The sequence below is a fragment of the Nerophis ophidion genome, linkage group LG12 (genome assembly GCF_033978795.1).
Source record: "Nerophis ophidion isolate RoL-2023_Sa linkage group LG12, RoL_Noph_v1.0, whole genome shotgun sequence".
NCBI classification, from domain to species: domain Eukaryota; kingdom Metazoa; phylum Chordata; class Actinopteri; order Syngnathiformes; family Syngnathidae; genus Nerophis; species Nerophis ophidion.
Window position 1 is genome coordinate 48426968 of NC_084622.1, and position 19777 is coordinate 48446744.

At 42.3% G+C, this 19777-nt stretch overlaps 1 protein-coding gene across 1 annotated transcript in view; it reads left to right on the forward strand.

Moving 5' to 3' along the window:
• Nucleotides 1–10402: 10402 nt before the first annotated feature.
• LOC133563511 (furin-like) overlaps nucleotides 10403–19777 on the forward strand; it is a 268307-nt gene continuing 258932 nt past the window's right edge. The window contains exon 1 of the mRNA XM_061917673.1: nucleotides 10403–10968. The gene's annotated coding sequence lies outside the window, so the exon portion shown is untranslated. The remainder of the gene's footprint in view (nucleotides 10969–19777) is intronic.

Consider the following 19777-nt stretch of genomic DNA (forward strand, 5'->3'; position numbering starts at 1 on the left):
TACGCCGCCTTCCGCCCGATTGTAGCTGAGATAGGCGCCAGCGCCCCCCGTGACACCAAAAGGGAATAAGCGGTAGAAAATGGATGGAGTTGTGTGGTCCTCTGTTACCCTCGGTGTTTAAAAATGTCGATTTTTATTTACTGTTTTAATTGGTTTCATCCTTAAAATCATTTTTAATCAAATTTATTTTATATTGTTTTTATATTGTTTTTATATGTTTTTATTTATTATTATGTATTTAATTTTTTTTTAATTATTATTCATTGGTGGAGCTCAGGATAGTATTTAAATCCATCCATCCATTTCCTACCGCTTATTCCCTTACAGGGTCGCGGGGGGCGCTGGCGCCTATCTCAGCTACAATCGGGCGGAAGGCAGGGTACACCCTGGACAAGTCGCCACATCATCGCAGGGCCAACACAGATAGACAGACAACATTCACACTCACATTCACACACGTTGTTTTTAATATTGTTGTGCAAGACTTTAGAAACATTTTGTTGTTTAAATGTGCTATATAAATAAAGTGGATTGGATAAATATTAAATAAATGCGATCAAAAGTCTGCTTACAATGGAGCCTGCGGTAGCCGCTAAATTTTGCTTTTAAAGCCCTTGAAAAAGCATCTTCCATTAATGTTTTATATACATGATGTATGTACAGGTATATATATATAATGTACCAACTGGCATATGTATAGTAACATTTGATATTTACGTATTTTGATCATTTTAAACATACGCAGAACATTAACAGTGTTTGCTTTTTTTCTCATTACTGTTTATTACTCACTGCAGACTTTATAAGAGCCAACAAACATAATAAAACATCACTTACTGTAGAATGTCTTCTGTCATTAGGATGCCAACTGCTGGGATGTTCATATTTTCCCATTTAGATGAAGACTGTCTCATAATCCTAGTTTGTCTACATTGGCACTTAGACAACCAATATCACTAATACTTGGTTAAAATTCAAGTCACAAAATGTAAATTGTGTAACATCTGCGGTTTTTAATTGTCTATTTTTATTGGATTTTATGGAAGAACAGAGAATCCCACATTGGCTCCGCTGTAAGCGGATTTTATTTATGTTTATCCAATATTTCAAATGCATTAAAAATCCAGCTGTCGTGTCTTTCATAATAATTGGGAAACATAGGCAACATTAAAAAAAGTGCAGTTTTCCTTTAAGGAATGCCTCAGTTATTAAAGTGTGTACCCGGGTGTTTAGTTTGCTCGTAAGGTGAAATGCCAATGTGTTAACATTGGTCCAAGTTCTTTTATACAATAGGAGCATTGTAATGTTTTTTTTTAAATTTGCTGCAAAGATGTTTGTCTCCCAAGTTTAGAACTGAAGCTATGGTGTCATTCCCAGGTTGGACTTGTTTGTCCGGCAATAGCCCTGCTTTATTGGCATAAGAGAGCGTGAAGGTGACTAAAGAGTGTTTTTTCATGTCTAGGCGGCTCTCATAATGTTGAAAATTTTATTTAGAAGGTCTTAAACGTGCATTTAATGCTGGAACTAGGAAGATTATACATTTTTTTTATCCAAGATTGTTTGCACCGGAACCAATTCACCGCAATAAATAAGAAACAATTTGATTGTACACTTTTTTTTCCAACTTGTTTTGAATTAGTATTTGTTACTGAGGTGGAACTATCCCTTGTCTATCACTTGTCCCTCAAGGTTGGGGTCCCCAAACTTTTTGACTAGGGGGCTGCTTTGGGTTAAAATAATTTGGCGGGGGCGCCGGGCTGTATACATATATATATATATATATATATATATACATATGTATATATATATATATATATATATATATATATATATGTATATATATATATATATATATATATACATATGTATATATATATATATACATATGTATATATATATATATATATATATACATATGTGTATATATATATATATATATATATATATATATACATATGTATATATATATATATACATATATATATAAATATATATATATATATATATATATATACTGTACAGGCCAAATGTTTGGACACACCTTCTCATTCAATGGGTTTTCTTTATTTCCATCTCTATTTACCTTGTAGATTGTCACTGAAGTTATCACAACTATGAATGTACATATGTGGAGTTATGTACTTAACATAAAACGGTGAAATAATTAAAAGCACATTTTATATTCGTTTCTTCAAAATAGCCACCCTTTGCCTTTGCTTATATATATATATATATATATATATATATATATATATATATATATATATATATATATATCTATATATATATATATGTATCCATCCATTATTTACCGCTTGTCCCTTTTGTGGTATTTCTGTCTGTCATTCCGTCGTACATTTTTTTTTCCTTTTACGGAAGGTTTTTGTAGAGAATGAATGATGAAAAAACACTTAATTTAACGGTTTAAAAGAGGAGAAAACACGAAAAAAAAAGAAAATTAAATTTTGAAACAGTTTATCTTCAAGTTCGACTCTTTAAAATTCAAAATTCAACCCCAAAAAATGAAGAGAAAAACTAGCTAATTCGAATCTTTCTGAAAAATTAAAAAAAAGAATTTATGGAACATTATTAGTAATTTTTCCTGATTAAAATTAATTTTAGAATTTTGATGACATGTTTTAAATAGGTTAAAATCTAATCTGCACTTTGTTATAATATATAACAAATTGGACCAAACTATATTTCTAACAAAGACAAATCATTATTTCGTCTAGATTATCCAGAACAACATTTTTTAAAAGAAATTCAAAAGACTTTGAAATAAGATTTATATTTGATTCCACGGATTTTCTAGATTTGCCAGAATTTTTTTTGAATTTTAATCATAATAAGTTTGAAGAAATAGTTCACAAATATTCTTCATCGAAAAAACAGAAGCTAAAATGAAGAATTAAATTAAAATGTATTTATTATTCTTTACAATAAAAAAAAAATACTCGAACATTGTTTTAAATTTTCAGGAAAGAAGAGGAAGGAATTTAAAAGGTAAAAAGGTATATGTGTTTAAAAATCCTAAAATAATTTTTAAGGTTGTATTTTTTTCTCTAAAATTGTCTTTCTGAAAGTTATAAGAAGCAAAGTAAAAAAACTAAATGAATTTATTTAAAACTTGTCTGGTCCTCATATTGTTGTTACTCAGCCAGCGATGTTTACCTTATCCTAATAAACATCTGTTCAGTATTTTAACGTAAAAGTGTTTGATTGTGAGGCATTAAAAGCCACAAAATGCAACGGGTCCATCAGACCCACAAACGCTGGCTGAGTAACAACAATTTAACGTTGTAAAGACAATTTCTCTGCCAGCTTCTGCATCCCATGGGGATTCTTCTCTTGTGTTTCTGCACCTGCGGTTCCCACACAAGGTTGCAACACTGTTTGTCAACACTGTCTGCTCTCATTTGTTCGCACATTTGACCCTGTGATGTTCTGTGTACCTACACTCTGTTGTCCTCCTGTCTAGGCCTGATATGTGTGTGTGTGTGTGTGTGTGTGTGTGTGTGTGTGTGTGTGGTACACAGAACATACATTTTCACACTTGCATTAGTCAGTTTAAAAAAAGAAGGGTTTTTAAGCCTTTTTAAAAGCATCCAGTCTGTGGTGCCCTCGGGTGGTCAGGGAGAGTGTTCAACATACTGGAAGCGGCGTAACAGCAAACCCGGTCTCCCATTGTTCATAGCTTTGTCCTCGGAGGTTAGATTGTCCGGAGCGGAGGTGTTGTGTGGAGGATGGTTTTCCATCCATCTTTTTGCTACCCCTTGTCCCTTTCTGTTTTGTTAAGTGTGCATTACATGGCTGGTAACTGTTTCTAGGTACATAGTGGGTGAGTGGTTGTGTGTGGTACACAGAACATCAATTTCCACACTTCTATTAACCCCGGGTCCAGTGGACCCAGACATCTTTTATGTAATAGAAATGTGTAGGGGGTAGAGATGTGCGGAGTCCGCGGGTAAACTGCGGGTCGGGCGGTTGACATGACGAAAAAATTGATTTTATTTAGATTCGGGCGGGTGACGGTTGAACCATCCGGAGATTTTTGATATTCATGGTTCTGGAATCGGTATCCTTTGCCATTCAAAGTGCCATTCAAGACCCGTGACATAAAGCGAAAAAGACAATAGGAGACGCTATTATTCTCTGGAATGACTGTCGGCTGTCACCCAGATATTAAATATTAGGGCGTGCTATGAAGCCATTGGCTTTATCGCCTACTACAACATGTACGATCTGCTTGTCAATCCAGCATCATGTTGTGTGTGGCTTCCGCGGCAACACGCACACAACTGCAAGGCATACTGGGTGACACAGAGTACACTAATGGTTGTGATATAAACTATTTTAACACTCTTAGTAATATGCGCCACGCTGTGAAGTCACACCAATTAAGAACACACATTTCGGGAGAACATCCTCACAGTAACACAACATTAACGCAACACAACAAATACCCATAATCCTTTGTATTCATGACACTTCCTGACTATTTTATACACCCATGGGTATTAGTTGTGTTCCGTTTATGTTGTGTTACTGTGAGGATGTTCTCCCGAAATGTGTTTGTCAATTTTGTATTGTGTGGCTTCACAGCGTGGCGCATATTAGTAAGTGTTAAAGTTGTTTATATCACAACCATCAGTGTACTCTGTATCACCCAGTATGCCTTTAAATCTCATACGTGTGATTGCGGCAGCTACACACAACATGTCGCTGGACCAACAATCGGTTAGTATATTTTGTTGAAGGTGTCAAAGGCATTGGCTTCACAGCACGCTCACGCTATTGAATAGTCGTGAGAACGTTTGTGGCTCTAATTGACTTCATTACTCTGTGAAACACTTTTAAGTAGCTCTGTGAGTGGTAAAGATGGCCAACCTCTGATGTAATTCAGCGAGCGATTGGCGGGCGGGTACGGTCCTGATTAAATTTTGGTTCGGGTGTATGGCGGGTGGATGACGATTTTGGTGAAGCGGACGCGGATGATATAATTGCCTATCCGCACATCTCTAGTAGGGGGGTGTATGGTGTGTGGTCATTACATTTTTATTCTGATATATGTTCTTCACAGAAAATGAGCCAAAGTCAGTGAGATTAATTAATTGTATAATTTTTCTTTTAATAAAAAATGAAAACGGGTCCCACAGACCCGAACACCCCACAAGGGTTAAACAAGTGAAGACCAAGTCTTTAAAATATTTTCTTGGATTTTCAAATTCTCTTTGAGTTTTGTCTCTCTTAGAATTAAAAATGTCGGCTCGGGATCTTTCTGTGTGGAGTTTGCATGTTCTCCCCGTGAATGCGTGGGTTCCCTCCGGGTACTCCGGCTTCCTCCCACTTCCAAAGACATGCACCTGGGGATAGGTTGATTGGCAACACTAAATTGGCCCTAGTGTGTGAATGTGAGTGTGAATGTTGTCTGTCTATCTGTGTTGGCCCTGTGATGAGGTGGCGACTTGTCCAGGGTGTACCCTGCCTTCCGCCCGATTGTAACTGAGATAAGCGCCAGCGCCCCCCGTGACCCCGAAAGGGAATAAGTGGTAGAAAATAGATGGATGGATGGATATTTGAGTTTTGTCTCTCTTATAATTAAAAATGTCGAGCAAAACGAGACCAGCTTGCAAGTAAATAAATACAATTTAAAAAATAGAGGCAGCTCACTGGTAAGTGCTGCTTTTTGAGCTATTTTTAGAACAGGCCAGCGGGCGACTCATCTGGTCCTTATGGGCTACCTGGTGCACCGCGTTGGTGACCCCTGACTTAGCCTAACAATAATAATGATTTAATAATTTGATGAATAATTACGCGATGTGAAGGCTTCACGGTGGCAGAGGGGTTAGTGCGTCTGCCTCACAATACGAAGTTCCTGCAGTCCTGGGTTCGGGATCTTTCTGTGTGGAGTTTGCATGTTCTCCCCGTGACTGCGTGGGTTCACTCCGGGTACTCCGGCTTCCTCCCACTTCCAAAGACATGCACCTGGGGATAGGTTGATTGGCAACACTAAATTGGCCCTAGTGTGTGAATGTGAGTGTGAATGTTGTCTGTCTATCTGTGTTGGCCCTGCGATGAGGTGGCGACTTGTCCAGGGTGTACCCCGCCTTCCGCCCGATTGTAGCTGAGATAGGCGCCAGCGCCCCCCGCGACCCCGAACGGGAATAAGCGGCAGAAAATGGATGGATGGAGCAAAGCGAGACCAGCTTGCAAGTAAATAAATACAATTTAAAAAATAGAGGCAGCTCACTGGTAAGTGCTGCTTTTTGAGCTATTTTTAGAACAGGCCAGCGGGCGACTCATCTGGTCCTTACGGGCTACCTGGTGCACCGCGTTGGTGACCCCTGACTTAGCCTAACAATAATAATGATTTAATAATTTGATGAATAATTACGCGATGTCCGAGCACCTGCCACCCCCCATATCTGCCTGCCAGCGAAATTAAATAGGTTAAAACTCTAAAATTCCAACAATAAACATATAGAATTTTTTTCCCAAATTTCCTTAGATGGAATATCTTGGGCTTCATGGTGGCAGAGGGGTTAGTGCGTCTGCCTCACAATACGAAGGTCCTGCAGTCCTGGGTTCAAATCCAGGCTCGGGATCTTTCTGTGTGGAGTTTGCATGTTCTCCCCGTGACTGCGTGGGTTCCCTCCGGGTACTCCGGCTTCCTCCCACCTCCAAAGACATGCACCTGGGGATAGGTTGATTGGCAACACTAAATTGGCCCTAGTGTGTGAATGTGAGTGTGAAGGTTGTCTGTCTATCTGTGTTAGCCCTGCGATGAGGTGGCGACTTGTCCAGGGTGTACCCTGCCTTCCGCCCGATTGTAACTGAGATAAGCGCCAGCGCCCCCCGTGACCCCGAAAGGGAATAAGCGGTAGAAAATAGATGGATGGATGGATATTTGAGCTTTGTCTCTCTTAGAATTAAAAATGTCGAGCAAAACGAGGCCAGCTTGCGAGTAAATAAATACAATTTAAAAAATAGAGGCAGCTCACTGGTAAGTGCTGCTTTTTGAGCTATTTTTAGAACAGGCCAGCGGGCGACTCATCTGGTCCTTACGGGCTACCTGGTGCCCGCGTTGGTGACCCCTGACTTAGCCTAACAATAATAATGATTTAATAATTTGATGAATAATTACGTGATGTGAAGGCTTCACGGTGGCAGAGGGGTTAGTGCGTCTGCCTCACAATACGAAATTCCTGCAGTCCTGGGTTCAAATCCAGGCTCGGGATCTTTCTGTGTGGAGTTTGCATGTTCTCCCCGTGAATGCGTGGGTTCCCTCCGGGTACTCCGGCTTCCTCCCACTTCCAAAGACATGCACCTGGGGATAGGTTGATTGGCAACACTAAATTGGCCCTAGTGTGTGAATGTGAGTGTGAATGTTGTCTGTCTATCTGTGTTGGCCCTGCGATGAGGTGGCGACTTGTCCAGGGTGTACGCCGCCTTCCGCCCGATTGTAGCTGAGGTAAGCGCCAGCGCCCCCCGCGACCCCGAAAGGGAATAAGCGGTAGAAAATAGATGGATGGATGGATATTTGAGTTTTGTCTCTCTTAGAAATAAAAATGTCGAGCAAAACGAGACCAGCTTGCGAGTAAATAAATACAATTTAAAAAATAGAGGCAGCTCACTGGTAAGTGCTGCTTTTTGAGTTATTTTTAGAACAGGCCATCGGGCGACTCATCTGGTCCTTACGGGCTAACTGGTGCACCGCGTTGGTGACCCCTGACTTAGCCCAACAATAATAATGATTTAATAATTTGATGAATAATTACGCGATATCCGAGCACCTGCCACCCCCTATATCTGCCTGCCAGCGAAATTAAATAGGTTAAAACTCTAAAATTCCAACAATAAACATATAGAATTTTTTTCCCAAATTTCCTTAGATGGAATATCTTGGGCTTCACGGTGGCAGAGGGGTTAGTGCGTCTGCCTCACAATACGAAGTTCCTGCAGTCCTGGGTTCAAATCCAGGCTCGGGATCTTTCTGTGTGGAGTTTGCATGTTCTCCCCGTGAATGCGTGGGTTCCCTCCGGGTACTCCGGCTTCCTCCCACTTCCAAAGACATGCACCTGGGGATAGGTTGATTGGCAACACTAAATTGGCCCTAGTGTGTGAATGTGAGTGTTAATGTTGTCTGTCTATCTGTGTTAGCCCTGCGATGAGGTGGCGACTTGTCCAGGGTGTACCCCGCCTTCCGCCCGATTGTAGCTGAGATAAGCGCCAGCGCCCCCCGCGACCCCGAAAGGGAATAAGCGGTAGAAAATAGATGGATGGATGGATGTTTGAGTTTCGTCTCTCTTAGAATTAAAAATGTCGAGCAAAACGAGACCAGCTTGCGAGTAAATAAATACAATTTAAAAAATAGAGGCAGCTCACTGGTAAGTGCTGCTTTTTGAGCTATTTTTAGAACAGGCCAGCGGGCGACTCATCTGGTCCTTACGGGCTACCTGGTGCACCGCGTTGGTGACCCCTGACTTAGCCCAACAATAATAATGATTTAATAATTTGATGAATAATTACGCGATGTGAAGGCTTCACGGTGGAAGAGGGGTTAGTGCGTCTGCCTCACAATACGAAGTTCCTGCAGTCCTGGGTTCAAATCCAGGCTCGGGATCTTCCTGCGTGGAGTTTGCATGTTCTCCCCGTGAATGCGTGGGTTCCCTCCGGGTACTCCGGCTTCCTCCCACTTCCAAAGACATGCACCTGGGGATAGGTTGATTGGCAACACTAAATTGGCCCTAGTGTGTGAATGTGAGTGTTAATGTTGTCTGTCTATCTGTGTTAGCCCTGCGATGAGGTGGCGACTTGTCCAGGGTGTACCCCGCCTTCCGCCCGATTGTAGCTGAGATAAGCGCCAGCGCCCCCCGCGACCCCGAAAGGGAATAAGCGGTAGAAAATAGATGGATGGATGGATATTTGAGCTTTGTCTCTCTTAGAATTAAAAATGTCGAGCAAAACGAGACCAGCTTGCGAGTAAATAAATACAATTTAAAAAATAGAGGCAGCTCACTGGTAAGTGCTGCTTTTTGAGCTATTTTTAGAACAGGCCAGCGGGCAACTCATCTGGTCCTTACGGGCAACCTGGTGCACCGCGTTGGTGACCCCTGACTTAGCCTAACAATAATAATGATTTAATAATTTGATGAATAATTACGCAATGTGAAGGCTTCACGGTGGCAGAGGGGTTAGTGTGTCTACCTCACAATACGAAGTTCCTGCAGTCCTGGGTTCAAATCCAGGCTCGGGATCTTTCTGTGTGGAGTTTGCATGTTCTCCCCGTGACTGCGTGGGTTCACTCGGGGTACTCCGGCTTCCTCCCACTTCCAAAGACATGCACCTGGGGATAGGTTGATTGGCAACACTAAATGGGGCCTAGTGTGTGAATGTGAGTGTTAATGTTGTCTGTCTATCCGTGTTAGCCCTGCGATGAGGTGGCGACTTGTCCAGGGTGTACCCTGCCTTCCGCCCGATTGTAGCTGAGATAGGCGCCAGCGCCCCCCGCGACCCCGAAAGGGAATAAGCGGTAGAAAATGGATGGATGGATGGATATTTGAGTTTTGTCTCTCTTAGAATTAAAAATGTCGAGCAAAACGAGACCAGCTTGCGAGTAAATAAATACAATTTAAAAAATAGAGGCAGCTCACTGGTAAGTGCTGCTTTTTGAGCTATTTTTAGAACAGGCCAGCGGGCGACTCATCTGGTCCTTATGGGCTACCTGGTGCACCGCGTTGGTGACCCCTGACTTAGCCCAACAATAATAATGATTTAATAATTTGATGAATAATTACGTGATGTGAAGGCTTCACGGTGGCAGAGGGGTTAGTGCGTCTGCCTCACAATACGAAGTTCCTGCAGTCCTGGGTTCGGGATCTTTCTGTGTGGAGTTTGCATGTTCTCCCCGTGACTGCGTGGGTTCCCTCCGGGTACCCCGGCTTCCTCCCACCTCCAAAGACATGCACCTGGGGATAGGTTGATTGGCAACACTAAATTGGCCATAGTGTGTGAATGTTGTCTGTCTATCTGTGTTGGCCCTGCGATGAGGTGGCGACTTGTCCAGGGTGTACCCTGCCTTCCGCCCGATTGTAGCTGAGATAGGCGCCAGCGCCCCCCGCGACCCCGAAAGGGAATAAGCGGTAGAAAATGGATGGATGGAATTACGCGATGTCCGAGCACCTGCCACCCCCCATATTAAATAGGTTAAAACTCTAAAATTCCAACAATAAACATATACAATTTTTTCCCCAAATTTCCTTAGATGGAATATCTTGTTCCTTCGTCGGCAGCGAAAGCCACGATGGAGCTCGCTCGACAGTCCGGTACGCTGGAAGAGTGACGTATTTCCCGGACAAAGGAGCTGTTTTGTTGTCATTCATCCAGTCGTCCACGCGACACTCCACGCGGAGGCAACCTCGCCTCTTACGGCTCCTTCTTCCTCCACATCTTATCGCGCCTTCACTACGCGTGTTCTTGTCCACAATCAGCCGTTAAAAGAACGTCGTTCGATCCGAACAAAAATCTATTTTCTCGGAAGGGTGAAGTTGAGCGGCGGGGGGAAGTTGGCCGTGGATGACCAGCTCGCGTTTAAAAGGTGCGTGTTTTCAAAGCGTCAGGCTGAATTTAAAGCGAAATGGCAAAGGGACCAACACAGGGGAGTAGAAGGTGGGACGTGTTGGTTTCCCTGTGCAGAAAGTGCGAGTCAACCGTGTGCCCGGCGGGGTGGGCAGGCACGGAAAGGTGGGTGGTAGCAACTGAAGCGTTAGCAAAAATCCCCATTCTATTTTAACCGTCAACGCCGCGCACTAGTCTGCCCAGTCAGCGGAAACCTTTCCCGGTGTCAGGGATACCAACGCCGGCGTGGATCATTGGCGATGTGACCCACGGAAGGTGGATCTCTTTTCTTCCATGGGACTTGACTGAGCTGAGTCCGCTGCACCTTCTCTGTGAACTTTGTCGGAGGTAAGACTTGTTTGCACGTTTTTTTGCATGGAGAATCGTCTAGATCAGTGGTTCTCAACCTTTTTTTCAGTGATGTACCGCCTGTGAATTTTTTTTTAAATTCAAGTAACCCCTAATCCAGGGGTCGGGAACCTTTTTGGCTGAGAGAGCCATGAAAGCCAAATATTTTAAAATGTAGAGCCATATCATTTTTTTTTAACACTGAATACAACTAAATACGTACATTTATAAGTAAGACCAACATTTTTAGAGTATAATAAGCCTTGCATCTTTTAATAACATTGTTATTTTTAAGCAAACCAATATTTAATAAAATACTTTTTGAACAGGTGCGGTAGAAAAACGGATGGATGAATTAAAATGCATCAATCAATCATCCATCCATCCATTTTCTACCGCTTATTCCCTTTTGGGGTCGCGGGGGGCGCTGGCGCCTATCTCAGCTACAATCGGGCGGAAGGCAGGGTACACCCTGGACAAGTCGCCATCTCATCGCAGGGCCAACACAGATAGACAGACAACATTCATGTTTTTGGAGGTGGGAGGAAGCCGAAGTACCCGGAGGGAACCCACGCATTCATTGGGAGAACATGCAAACTCCACACAGAAAGATCCCGAGCCTGGATTTGAACCCAGGACTGCAGGACCTTCGTATTGTGAGGCAGACGCACTAACCCCTCTGCCACCATGAAGCCCGCTGAGAGAGCCCATCCATTTTCTACCGCTTATTCCCTTTCAGAGTCGCGGGGGGCGCTGGCGCCTATCACAGCTACAATCGGGCGGAAGGCAGGGTACACCCTGGACAAGTCGCCAGCTCATCGCAGGGCCAACACAGATAGACAGACAACATTCACACTCACATAGAGCCATGAAAGCCAAATATTTCAAAATGTATTTCCATAAGAGCCATATCATTTTTTTTTTTAACTGAATACAACTAAATACGTACATTTATAAGTAAGACCAACATTTTTAGAGTATAATAAGCCTTGCATCTTTTAATAACATTGTTATTTTTAAGCAAACCAATATTTAATAAAATACTTTTTGAACAGGTGCGGTAGAAAACGGATGGATGAATTAAAATGCATCAATCAATCATCCATCCATCCATTTTCTACCGCTTATTCCCTTTTGGGGTCGCGGGGGGCGCTGGCGCCTATCTCAGCTACAATCGGGCGGAAGGCGGGGTACACCCTGGACAAGTCGCCATCTGATCGCAGGGCCAACACAGATAGACAGACAACATTCATGTTTTTGGAGGTGGGAGGAAGCCGAAGTACCCGGAGGGAACCCACGCATTCATTGGGAGAACATGCAAACTCCACACAGAAAGATCCCGAGCCTGGATTTGAACCCAGGACTGCAGGACCTTCGTATTGTGAGGCAGACGCACTAACCCCTCTGCCACCATGAAGCCCGCTGAGAGAGCCCATCCAGTTTCTACCGCTTATTCCCTTTCGGAGTCGCGGGGGGCGCTGGTGCCTATCACAGCTACAATCGGGCGGAAGGCAGGGTACACCCTGGACAAGTCGCCACCTCATCGCAGGGCCAACACAGATAGACAGACAACATTCACACTCACATAGAGCCATGAAAGCCAAATATTTTAAAATGTATTTCCATAAGAGCCATATCATTTTTTTTTTAACACTGAATACAACTAAATACGTACATTTATAAGTAAGACCAACATTTTTAGAGTATAATAAGTCTTGCATCTTTGAATAACATTATTATTTTTAAGCAAACCAATATTTAATAAAATACTTTTTGAACGGGTGCGGTAGAAAACAGATGGATGGATTAAAATCAATCAATCAATGTTTACTTATATAGCCCTAAATCACTAGTGTCTCAAAGGGCTGCACAAACCACTACGACATCCTCGGTAGGCCCACATAAGGGCAAGGAAAACTCACACCCAGTGGGACATCGGTGACAATGATGACTATGAGAAACCTTGGAGAGGAGGAAAGCAATGGATGTCGAGCGGGTCTAACATGATACTGTGAAAGTTCAATCCATAATGGATCCAACACAGTCGCGAGAGTCCAGTCCAAAGCGGATCCAACACAGCAGCGAGAGTCCCGTTCACAGCGGAGCCAGCAGGAAACCATCCCAAGCGGAGGCGGATCAGCAGCGCAGAGATGTCCCCAGCCGATACACAGGCAAGCAGTACATGGCCATCGGATCGGACCGGAACCCCTCCACAAGGGAGAGTGGGACATAGGAGAAAAAGAAAAGAAACGGCAGATAAACTGGTCTAAAAAGGGAGTCATCAATCAATCATCCATCCATCCATTTCCTACCGCTTATTCCCTTTTGGGGTGGCGGGGGGCGCTGGCCCCTATCTCAGCTACAGTCAGGCGGAAGGCGGGGTACACCCTGGACAAGTCGCCACCTCATCACAGGGCCAACACAGATAGACAACATTCACACTCACATTCACACACTAGGGCCAATTTAGTGTTGCCAATCAACCTATCCCCAGGTGCATGTCTTTGGAAGTGGGAGGAAGCCGGAGTACCCGGAGGGAACCCACGCATTCACGGGGAGAACATGCAAACAAGGTTAAGAACCACTGGTCTAGATTTAGGGGGTTGCTTTCCCCCTTACTCCCCTCAGCTGTGCGCACACAATGCATGCATTGCTCATAGGTATTCGCCTTATTCACCACACCCATCTCATCAAAGACATTTATCAGTGTAAAGTAGGCGGTATAGCTCGGTTGGTAGAGTGGCCATGCCAGCAACTTGGGGGTTGCAGGTTCGATACCCACTTCCGCCATCCTTGTCACTGCCGTTGTGTCCTTGGGCAAGATACTTTCCCCACCTGCTCCCAGTGCCACCCACACTGGTTTAAATGTAACTTAGATATTGGGTTTTCACTATGTAAAGCACTTTGAGTCACTAGAGAAAATCGCTATATAAATATAATTCACTTCACTTCACTACACATTAGGTGGGTATGATTTATGGAAAATCAGAATTATGTTTATCAGTAACCACTTTGGTCAACTTCCATCCATCCATCCATCCATCTTCTTCCACTTATCTGAGGTCGGGTCGCGGGGGCAGCAGCCTAAGCATGATAGCCCAGACTTCCTAATAGGGTTGTGGGAAAAAATCGATTCGAATATGAATCATGATTCTCACGTTGTGCAATTCAGAATCGATTCTCATTATTTTTTAAATTTGATTTTTTTATATATTTTATTTATTTATTTTTATTTTTATTGATAAATCCAACAAACCAATACACAGCAATACCATATTTAGATTATTTTACAAATAACGGGCAACACAAAAAATTGCATTGATGGCTTTATTTTAACAAAAAATCTTAGTGTACATTAAACATGTTTCTTATTGCAATTTTGTCCCTAAAAAAATAGTGAACATACAAGAAAACTTGTCGTTCAGTTGCAAATAAGCAAACAAAGGCTCCTAATTTATCTGCTGACATATGCAGTAATATGTTGTGGGATTTATCATTCTAATATTTTGTCAAAATCATTGAGGACAAGTGGTAGAAATTATTTATTAATTATTAATATACTTGTTCATTTACTGTTAAAATCTGCTTATGTTCTCTTTTAACATGTTCTATCTACATTTCTGTTAAAATGTAATAATCACTTATTCTTCTGTTGTTTGATACTTATATTAGTTTTGGATGATACCACAAATTTGGGTATCAATCTGATACCAAGTCCTTACAGGATCACACATTTATCATATTCAAAGTCCTCATGTGTTCAGGGACATATATCCTGAGTTTATAAACATAATATAAAAAAAGACTTTGCGATGCTAAAAAATATCGATGTAATCATAGTAATATTGACTAGATAATAGGAGTGTGGGAAAAAATCGATTCGAATTTGAATCGCGATTCTCACATTGTGCGATTCAGAATCGATTCTCATTTTTAAAAAATCTGTTTTTTTTTTTTTAATCAATTCAACAAAACAATACACAGCAATACCATAACAATGCAATCCAATTCCAAAACCAAACCTGACCCAGCAACACTCAGATCTGCAGTAAACAGAGCAATTGAAAGGAGACACAAACACCACACAGAACAAAGCAAAAGTAGTGAAACAAAAATAAATATTATCAACAATAGTATCAATATTAGTTATAATTTCAGCATAGCAGTGATTAAAAATACCTCATTGACATTATCATTAGACATTTATAAAAATAAAAATAAAAGAACAATAGTGTCACAGTGGCTTACACTTGCATCGCATCTCATAAGCTTGACAACACACTGTGTCCAATGTTTTCACAAAGATAAAATAAGTCATATTTTTGGTTCGTTTAATAGTTAAAACCAATTTACATTATTGCAATCCGTTGATAAAGCATTGTCCTTTACAATTATAAAAGCTTATTTCAAAAAATCTACTACTCTGCTAGCATGTCAGCAGACTGAGGTAGATCCTGCTGAAATCTATGTATTGAATGAATACAGAATCATTTTGAATCAGAAAAATATCGTTTTTAAATCGAGAATCGCTTTGAATCGAAAAAAATCGATATATAATCGAATCGCGACCCCAAGAATCGATATTGAATTGAATCGTGGGACACCCAAAAATCCGCAGCCCTACTTCCTAACCTGCCTCTCGTCAGATCCTTGTAGTTCGCTGAGCTCCACACCAGGATCTGGGACTTCTCCATAGGAGATGTATTTCAGAAGGTGGGTCATTGTAGAAAAATCATTGTATGTGATTGGATAAACCACTCGTCCGTTATCTTGAATGACGTGCTACTTCAACCGCTCACATCGAAATCAACCCACGACGCTTATGAGAGCGAGGCTAGGAAATCCAAAACAGAACGACGTATGACTTGTCCAGGGTGTACCCTGCCTACCGCCCAAATGCAGCCGAGATAGGCTCCAGCGACCTCAAAAGGGACAAGCGGTTGAAAATGTATGGACGGAACAGCCAACATATTGGATAACGACAGAGCGAAAAGTTAGAGAACTTTTACTGAAACAACGCAGCAATGTCAGTAGATGATCGATGTTGTTTGTGCAAAGGAAAATATGCAGAATCAATGTCAGCACACGACTCCTTGCTGCGTTGTTGTTTTAATCAAACGGTCGCCCCATAGACATCCTGCCCGGCAGTCCTGATTGGTTCATTATTTTTTGCAATCTTGAAGGAGTTTCAAAGTTTACTTATATAGCCATAAGTCATGAGTGTCTAAAAGGGCTCCACAAGTCACACCGACATCCTCGGCTCAGATCCCACATCAGGGCAAGAAAAAACTCAAACCAATAGGATGACAATGAGATACCTTGGATGGGACCGCAGATGTGGTGACTTCCCCCTGGGCTACCGGTGCAATGGATGTCGAGTGGATCTAGCATAATAGTGTGAGAGTCCTGTCCATAGTGGATCTAACATAATAGTGTGAGAGTTCAATCCCTAGTGGGGCCAGCAGGAGACCATCTTGATTGGAGACTGGTCAGCAGCGCAGAGATGTTCCCAACTGATTCACAGATGAGTGGTCCACCCTGATTGTTTGTTTGCATTGCCCTCGAGCCCAGATCCTTCTGTGGAGCTTAGCGAACTACAAGGATCTGGCAAGAGTCAGGTTGCAGACTTCCCTCTCCCCAGCCACTTTGTCCAGCTCCTCCCGGGGGATCCCAAGGTGTTCCCAGGCCAGCCGGGAGATATCGTCTTCCCAACGTGTCCTGGGTCTTCCCCGTGGCCTCCTACTGGTCGGACGTGCCCGAAACACCTCCCCGGAAGGCGTTCGGGTGGCATCCTGACCAGATGCCTGAACCACCTCATCTGGCTCCTCTCGATGTGGAGGAGCAGCGGCTTTACTTAGAGCTCCTCTCGGATGACAGAGCTTCTCACCCTATCCCTAAGGAAGAGGCCTGCCACCCGGTGGAGGAAACTTTTTCCTGGCTCCAGAGGGGGGGCCCCAGTCACCCGCGTCCGGGCGATGGAAATCTGGTCCTTTGTTTTTATTTTATTTATCAGTACTCTGGAATGCCCTCCCCGGTAACAGTTCGAGATGCCACCTCAGTAGAAGCATTTAAGTCTCACCTTAAAACTCATTTGTATACTCTAGCCTTTAAATAGACTCCCTTTTAGACCAGTTGATCTGCCGTGTTTCTTTTCTTTTTCTTCTATGTCCCACCTCTCCCGTGTGGAGGGGGTCCGGTCCGATCCGGTGGCCATGTACTGCTCGCCTGTGTATCGGCTGGGGACATCTCTGCGCTGCTGGTCCGCCTCCGCTTGGGATGGTTTCCTGCTGCTCCGCTGTGAACGGGACTCTCGCTGCTGTGTCTTGGATCCTCTTTGGACTGGACTCTCGCGACTGTGTTGTATCCATTGTGGATTGAACTTTCACAGTATCATGTTAGACCCCGCTCGACATCCATTGCTTTCCTCCTCTCTAATGTTCTCATAGTCATCATTGTCACCAATGTCCCACTGGGTGTGAGTTTTCCTTGCCCTTATGTGGGCCTACCGAGGATGTCGTGGTGGTTTGTGCAGCCCTTTGAGACACTAGTGATTTAGGGTTATATAAGTAAACATTGAAATGGTGATGAAAAGTACAGTGGGTATAGAAAGTATTCATATTGATTTTTCATAGAGGTCTTCGAGCTGGTTGGTCATCATATTTTGTACAAAGTAAGATCTAGGACTGGGTTAACCAACAAACCAAATGGGATTATCACACATATGTAGGGGTGTAACGATGCATTTTAACAATGATCCGATTCTTTTCAAAATGTGTGGTTATTAATATGAATAAGAGACAAAATTGTTTAGAATGATACGAAACAATTCAATTAGTTCAAATCTATTCAGTAACTTTTTAGCAAAAATAACCAAGCAATGTAACTGAAATAAAAGGTGGACAATCATAAATCAATTTAAAGTTTACTTATGTAGTCCTTAATCACAAATGTCTCAAAGGGCTGCGCAAGCCACAACAATATTGTAGGTAAAGTTTTTTATATTTATTTATTGTAATGGAATTAGGTATGAATTAATTATTCCTCCCACTTCCAAAGACATGCACCTGGGGGTAAGTTGATTTGCAACACTAAATTGGCCCTAGTGTGAATGTTGTCTGTCTATCTGTGTTGGCCCTGCGATTAGGTAGCGACTTGTCCAGGGTGTACCCCGCCTTCCGCCCAATTGTAACTGAGATAGGCTCCAGCACCCCCCCGTGACACCTAAGGGAATAAGCGGTAGAAAATGGATCGATGGATACAAACAAGCAACTAAACAACAATTGATGGCCAAAGCATTCACATCTTATTTGAAGAAAGTGCAACCAACACTTTACTTTGAATTAACAAGAGGAACACTTTCTACTCACATTTTCAATATTCAATACATTTTCTATAAAAGTGCAAGTAACATTTTAATAATAAATTAACCTGCTAACTCCTAGACCATAACGTTCTCCGCATTGGCAAGTAACATAAACTTGTAACTTATATATGTCAGTACACTCACTGCAGAAGCCCTAAAAACTACCGATGTACGGGGTTTACATAATTCACCAACGGAACTTTAGTTATTAGAACATTCCAGCTGTCACAGTTTTTTACGGGACACAATTCAGGCGTTGTTGTTGCACTAGTGAGCCACGGATGAGGAGACACTGCTCCGTTATTGATTTAAGTAAAGTCTGAATATCATTAAAACAGTTAGCTCCATCTTTTGACACTTCTTTGACTTCCATCCTTGCACGCTACACCGCTACAACAAAAATGACGTCAAGAGGACTCTGTCGAAGTGGACCCATGTAAATAAAACTGCCAAAAAAACGGCGCATCCTAAAGCGACGGTCAGAAAGCGACTTGAAGATGGTCCGTAAAACATAATCCAAGCAACATTTTTAGTCCACAAGAAAGTGTTTTAAATTGAGAAAGAATAATCATGATACGACCCATTTAATGCGCTTTATAATTCGGTGCATCTCTTGTATGTAAATAGACCTGACTAGACCCGCTCATCGGCAGTGCGTCTTATAATCAGATGCATCAGAAATCATTAAAAAACAAAACTCAGTTGACAGTAATAAGTTGTTGTCGCAATTGTTGGATATGACTTTAAAGCATAGCCAACCATGCATCAATATAGCTCTTGTCTCAAAGTAAGTGTACTGTCACGACTTGTCACATCACACCCTGACTTATTTTGAGTTTTTTGCTTTTTTCCTGTGTGTAGTGTTTTACTTCTTGTCTTGCGCTCCTATTTTGGTGGCTTTTTCTCTATTTTTGGTATTTTCCTGCAGCAGTTTCATGTCTTCCTTTAAGCGATATTTCCCGCATCTACTTTGTTTTAGCAATTAGGAATATTTAATTGTTTTTCTCCTTCTTTGTGGGGACACTGTTGATTGTCATGTCATGTTCGGATATACATTGTGGACGCCATCTTTGCTCCATAGTAAGTCTTTGCTGCCGTCCAGCATTCTGTTTTTGTTTACTTTGTAGCCAGTTCAGTCTTAGTTTAGTTCTTAATAGCCTTCCCTAAGCTTCAATGACTTTTTTTAGGGGCACTCACCTTTTGTTTATTTTTGGTTTAAGCATTAGACACCTTCCTACCTGCACGCTGCCTCCCACTGTTTCCGACATTTACAAAGCAATTAGCTACCTGCTGCCACCTACTGATATGGAAGAGTATTACACGGTTACTCTGCCGAGCTCTAGACAGCACCGAACACTGAACAACAACACATCATTTGCAGACTATAATTACTGGTTCACAAAAATATTTTTAACACAAATAGGTGAAATTAGATAATCTCCCACG